Genomic DNA, 7,291 nt, shown 5'->3' on the forward strand with positions numbered 1-7,291 from the left:
GGAAGATTTGAGTTAAAACATGGCTTCATACACTGACTATCTTTGTTACCCTGGGCAAATCACTTAACCGCTGTTTGCCTCAGTTTTCCTAACTGTAAAATGGGGATAATAATAGCACCTACATCTGAGGGTTAGGCAGCTAGGGGATACAATGCATAAAGTACTGAGCTTAGAATCAGAAAGACTCATCTTCATGAGTTCAAATACAGCTTCAGCCATTTACTAGATGTGTGACCCTGGGCAAATCACCTAATCCTGTTTGCCTCAGTTCTTCATTTGTAAAATAATCTGGAGAAGGAAATGGCAAACCACTCCAGTATCTTTGTCAAGAAAACCCCAAATAAGCTCATGAAGAGTTGGATGTGACTAAAACAACCAAATACCAATGTTCTAGAGTTATTGTAAAGATTTAGTGAGGTTATATTTGTAGCCAAATTCCTGGCACACATTAGGCACTATATAAATGCTACCCATCATTATGATGATTATTATAGGTTTTATTATTACTCTTACCTGCCTCCAGGGGTTGTTTTGAGGATTAAATAAGATATCTATAAAACACTTAACATGGTTCCTGGTGCATAGTAGGCACTCAGTAAATGTTTGTTTCTTTCCTTCCTCTTACTCATTCTTGAGGAATGGCAGTTTGCAGACCAGGTGAACCTGGACTGTGCTCTGCTGAATCACTCTGTGATTTGGGTGGTAAAAGGTGCTATCCACACAAGGAGGGCTGGAGCATTGACAGAAATGCTTCCCCATCTGCTGCACTGCTGTCCCCCTCCATCCCCTGGATTTTGTTGTAACCTGACAATACAATGCGAGAGATCCTGCACAAGTTGGTGAAGTATCTTAAAATATTGAATAGCACAGAGATTCAAATCAGTCCGACCATTCTGTGTTCAACCTGATGACTCTGAACTAAGCAGTAACTGCTGATGTGAAAATGCTATTTGAGAATAGATGCATGACCTTCAAGGCTGCCAGAGTGGATAAAAAATTCAAGTCATGGCACAGAATTTGGATCATGGAGGCTTTAATGTGACATTAATTGTGGAGTGTCTCAGAGAGAAATCTTGGCGATAAGCCTGTGCCATTGAGGTTGAATCTGGGGCTGAGGTCCATCGATGGTGTAAAAATTTATGATCTGATGAAAAGGAGGAATTCAGAGAAACATGGGAAGAGTTGTAGGAACTGATACATAACAAAGTAAATAGACCAAAAGAATGTGATGACTATCTCACATTAAGAACTGATGCCTGGTCCAGGGCTGGGGTTGAAGGTAGAATAGGACAATCCCTCTCTTTCCTTCTCCACCAAGACTACCATTGCTCTGGACCATGTTACTTGGACCAGGTTCAGTCCTAAGGGAGCCTAGCTACCTAAAACAAAATTTCTTAACTTAGAAATATTTTTTTGAAAACTTACTTCAATACAATTTATTTACTTTGTAATGCTATGCATTTTATTTTATGCATTTAAGAGCATTATTCTGAGAAGGGGTTCATAGGTTTTGTTAGACTGCCAAAGTGGGTCTTCAACAACAACCACAGCAGCACACACACACACACACATCTCTGACCTAGAAGAGTCAGACTCCTTTCCCCTTACACTTACTGGTTCCTTACATCTCCTATCCCAGGACCTGGGAGAAGAAATAAAAAATCTTGTAGCTTAGGTGTTAGCTCATGTCTAGGGACTCTGTAAAAGTGGTGAGTAGAAAAGTACTCAATGTACCATATAGATTAGGTATGGGAAAGGTATTTATTTCTTTCACTCAAATTACAAGTAGACATTTGATAGGAAAAAAAAATTAACAAGCAGCAGTATCAGCGACTATTATTCTCTGCCAAGAAGTTGATACTTAAAAACATTACACCTTTGGCAGGACTACTGATTATACATTTCCCATTTCACCTCAGCTTTGCACTATCTTCCTCAAAGTTCATGCCAAAACTTGAAGTCCTTCCCTGTTTGTGGAGTCCTTTTTGATAGAGGAACTTCTCTGCCTCCACTTAGCTCCTCCTGAGCTCAGAAGGTCACCTCCAGACCTAATCACTCCTACTTCAAGATCTATGTTCACTGACTCATGAAAGGACATGCAAAGCAGAATCAGCAGCCAGAGTGCCAGGTGCAAACTTGTCTTGTTGAATCCTTCTGTTATAGCTGCTATGTAGGAGCAGTAGCCATAAGACCAGTGTAGAAGAAAGTCAGCCCTTCCCTCTCCCTCATGGGATGTAGCAGAACTCCCTGATGTGACATGAAGGGGTGAAGGACGAGTGTCACAGACAAGAAGATGCTATTCTTAATTACTGGCTCTTCCTCGTCAGTGACCAATGAAGGAGCTGCTACATTATCTCAAAAGCACATGTCCTTCAGCTCTGAGTGATATTTGTGTGGAAGCAACAGGTCTGGTCATAACATATTCAAGCCATGGAGGATAGCCTTTGCAAAGGCACAGAGTGGGAGATGGTTGTGTTTGGGTTCACATTGTGAAGGGCTTTAAAAACTAAACAAAAGAGTTTGTATGTATTCCTGTAAGCAGTAGGAGTCACTGGTATTTATTGGGCAAAAAGTGACATCGTTAGATCTATTTTGTTGTTGTTTACTCATTTTAGTCATGTCTGACTCTTTGTGACCCCATTTGGTGTCTTCTTGGCAAAAATACTGGAAGGGTTTGCCATTTCCTTTTCCAGATCATTTTACAGAGGAAGAAACTGAGGCAAACAGGGTGAAGTGACTTTCTTAGGGTCACACAGCTAGTAAGTATCTGAGGCCAGATTTGAACTCAGGTCTTTCTGACTTCAGACCTGGCACTCTATCCCCTATGCCACCTAGAATCAGTATACCCTAAAAATGATGGGATCTTTCTGACTTGTGGCTGAAACCTTCTGTATGTGTTATCTACACTGTTAGAATGTGAGTTCCTTCAGATCAGAGACTGTCTTACTAATCTATTTGTATCCCCGGTGCTTAGTACATAACAAGCACTTAATGCTTCATTTATTCATCCATTCATTCTATATGAAAGATGGTTTAGAGTGTCTTGTAGGTTATCACTGGTTTTTACTTGAAATTATTATGTGCTACCCAATGTTATTTAAAAAACATTTATTGTTAGTGGTCTTTTATCTATTCTTATTAAATGATACTTAAATATGTCAAAAGATCCACAAAAGGTAGTCTGGAGAGGTAAAAAGAGTCATGGCTTTGAAGATCATTGTAATCTTGACTTTTCTTACTAACTTTATGACCATGGAAGGGGTATAAGCAATTGTATTAGAGACTACTCTGTGCACTGTGAAGTACTTTTACAAATATTATCTCATCTGATTCTTACAACGACTCTGTGAGGTAGTAGTTGCAGTTCTTAGCCCCATTTTTTTTACAGTTGAGGAAACTGAGGCGAAGGTTAAATGACTTGCTCAGGTTTGAGTAAGTATCTGAGGTCAGATTTGAACTCAGGTTCCCTGGACTATAGACCCAGAGCTATGCCACCAGCTGCCTCCAATAGGAAGATCACTTGCTCTCACTAGATCCCAGTCTTTTCCTCTGTAAAAAATGAAGTGGTTAGGGTAGATGGCCTCTAAGCTGTCAGTCTATGACCATGTGATTTCTTGGGTCGTAGTCTTTGGGGGTAGTCTTTCTACCAATACAGATTCCAATCCTTCTACACTCTAGTCAATAGTTTCATGATTATTGTGGACCTCCCCTCCTCCAGTCATCACTGGTGACCAAACTTATGTTGATTATTCTTTGCTTTTTTTATTTTTTGGAGGGGGGAAGGTAGGGCATTTGAGGTTAAGTGACTTGCCCAAGGTCACACGGCTAGTTTTGTGTTAAGTGTCTGAGGCTGGATTTGAGCTCAAGTCTTCCTGACTCCAGGGGCCTGTGCTCTATTCACTGTGCCACCTAGCTGCCTCTATGTTGATTATTTTTACCAAATTTAAACAAACTGGTCCCTAAATAACCTCCTTGCTTCATAGGACCTTCCAGAGATGACTTTCCAAAACCACAATGCTTAGTACAGTGGAAAGAACATTGTAGCTGGAGTCAAAGGGCCTAGATTAAAAACCCACCCACCCGATTGAGTCTATGTCTCTGGGCAAGTCACTTAGCATCCTGGGGCCTCAGTTTTCCTCATCTTTGAAATGAGAGACTTTCACTAGATGGCTGCTGAATCTACTCTCTATCCCATGAGGTAGCATGGTAGGTTAGAATGGAAAGACTGGTAGCTGTACAAGGGACTTTAGAGCAGAGGCGTCAAATACACAGCCCCATTCAACTTCCTGTCTCTAAGGGGTGCTACTGGAACCAGATTAAAATGCAATTGGGAAATATTTAACAAAATAAAAATATACTAGAACATAGGTAATGTTAATATGTGGTTTTCTAAGTCAATCTGTCATCCCAAGGAATCCTTATGTATTGTTTAGTGATCCTTGTCTCTATTTGAGTTTGATTCCATTGCCTTAGAGGTCTTTCAGTCCAACTCCTTCATGTTACAGATGAGGAAACTAATACCCAGACAGGTGAAATGACTTGCTTAGAGCTGCACAGATAATTAATATCTGAGGCAAGATTTCATCTCAGGTCTTCTGGTGGAAAGTCTAAAACTCTAGCCATTACACCATCTTGCTGCTGGATTTTTAGTTTTTAACTGGGACCGGAGAAGGTCAGGTCTCTTGGGTCCTGCTGGTGTATGAAAGCTGAATAAAAACAACAACAAAAAATAAACCAAACCATGAACACATGGAAAAAAGTTACATTGTTTAGGTAAATTAAAATAAAAATAATTTAATTTTTTTTAAAAAATGATTAACTGATATCTTCTGAATATGAATAATTCTAATTTATTTCTATCCCAGGTTTGCATTCTGACCAATGTATATCTAAAGATGGATGGGTCTTTTATTGACTATTAAGAGGGAATGAAAGAGAAAGAGGGGAAGGGATGGGAAGTTATCTCTCTGATAGAAGTAAGAAAGAGCATTGCACAGGATTTTTGCCAGTATTATTAATTGTTGTCATTGTTATTGCTGTATTTCAAGCCAAAGGAGAAGAAATGCTTTAGCACTCCTATCCTTGTGGATAGAATGGGGGTTGGTTTCATGTCGAGATGAAAGGACTTCCCCTCTCTCTGCATGGTGAATTCTTAAAAGAAACTCTCTTTCCTTTTACAAGGTGAATGCTTCAAAGGAGATGGGAGGAGTGTTTCCTTCTCAGTGTTTACCTTTCAAAGGTGAGGAGTTCATAGACACTTCCCTGTTTGTACAGTAGAATCTAATCACTGGTTTTCAGTCTAGGGCCCACTTAGGTCCTGTTCTGCTGTCAGGAGTTTCCCATGCTCATTTTTCATTTGCTGATGCTCTAAAGAAACAGTGCCAGGAACAAGGAAAAAGAGAAAGAATAGGGAGAAATAAAAAAAAAATGAAAGCAAAAAGAGAAAAAAGAAAGGAAAGAAAGAAGAAGAAGGGGGCTACATTAGATTCCCTTGGAATATAATTCTGCTTACATTGCATTTCATTAAAAAAGATCTCTTTCCTACTTTGAAAGTCATATACTCTTCGTGGGTTAGAAATTGTGTTTTGTCAGCTTAGAATATACAGAAATGGTAGGTTATGTATATGTGTGAGCATGCACACATACATCCACACTGATTATGCATGTGTAAAGGTATCAATATAAAGAAATATGACTAATTTTTTTTCCACCTCTGTACTGTGAGATTTGAATTGGAGGATTTGGGTTCAAATCTTGGCTCTGCCACTTATTACCTTTGTAGCTTTAGAAAAGTCTCTTATCCCTCCTGGGCTTCAGTTTCCTTATCTATAAAATAGATGGGTTGGTAATCAGCCCTTCTTAAACTGTGGGTTGTGAAAAATTTGGCATACTAAACTGTGGGTCGTGAAAAATTTGGCAACAGTAAAAGGTTTCTGAATGTTGAATGATAAAAAATTAATTAAAAATCAAATTCGTAATGAATCCGAGATGTTTCTGGAAGTGCTTGCCCATGTTGCATTGGGGGACTGCACTGCAGCCTTGGTTCTGAACACGAAGCATGCACCGTGTTCTGTCCTCAAGCCACACAACACCAAGGAACACTGCCCAAACAAGGGTTACCAGTGGAAGAAGTTTAAGAAACCCTAGACCAGATGACCTATGAGGTTCTTTCCAACTGGAAATCCTTTGGTCCTAGAACATAAAAATCCCAATGAGTGCTATATATCAAAATAGTCACTTTGGAAGATTACATTTATTCAATAATGCCATCAAAGCATTTTAGAAATTTCTTTTCCTTTTTTTTTCTTTTAGAAATAGATTTAGATTCTAGGATTAGAATTCAGAGCTGATAAGACCAATAGAAATAATTTCATCCAACTTCTTACTTAAAGATAAGCAAACACCTTTCTGGAGAGCAATCTGGAACTATGCCCAAAGGGCTATAAATACTTTCATACCCTTTGATCCAGCAATACCACACCTAGGGTTATATCCCAAAGAGATCATAGAAATGGGAGAAAGACCCATATGTACAAAAATGTTTATAGCAGCTCTTTTTGTTGTGGCAAAGAATTGGAAATTAAGGGGGTGTCCATCAATTGGGGAATGGCTGAACAAGTTGTGGTATATGCATGTTATGGAATAATATTGCGCTATAAGAAACGGGGAGCAGGCGATCTTCATATTTACCTGGAGAGGCTTAAAAGAACTGATGCTGAGTGAGAAGAGTAGAACCAGGAGGAATTTGTACACAATTACGGACACAACATATGTGTGATGACCAACTTTGATAGACTGGACTCTTCTCAACAATGCAGGGATATAAGTCAATCCCAAAAGACGCATGATGGAGAGAAAAACGTGCATCCAGAGAAAGAACTAGAAAGAACTAAATTTATATCCAGGTGGAAGCAAAATACCTGATCTTTTTTGTTCTCTTATTTGATTTTATGTCCTCTATACCATTTTTCATCCCAGCTGGTACAATCCATCCTTATAACCTGACCATTGTATAATGTGAAAGTATCTACAGATCCTATACTTGATTATAAGACGCCATGGGGGGGGGGGGGAGGGAGGGGGACAAAATGTGAAATTCAAGGAATTGTGGAATTGAATCCTGTAAATTAAAAGGAAACAAATTAATAAATTAAAGAATTAATAAAAAAAACAAAAAAAAAATAAAAAAAATAAATGTGATGTATATAAAAAAAAAATAAAGATAAGCAAACAGGAGCTTAGGAAGGCTTTGAGACCTGCCCAAAGTCACACAGTCAAAGATCCTGGAATG

Source organism: Petaurus breviceps, unplaced genomic scaffold (genome assembly GCF_028583685.1).
Source record: "Petaurus breviceps papuanus isolate PSGF00001 unplaced genomic scaffold, PetGlider_PUasm1.0 81, whole genome shotgun sequence".
NCBI lineage: Eukaryota > Metazoa > Chordata > Mammalia > Diprotodontia > Petauridae > Petaurus > Petaurus breviceps.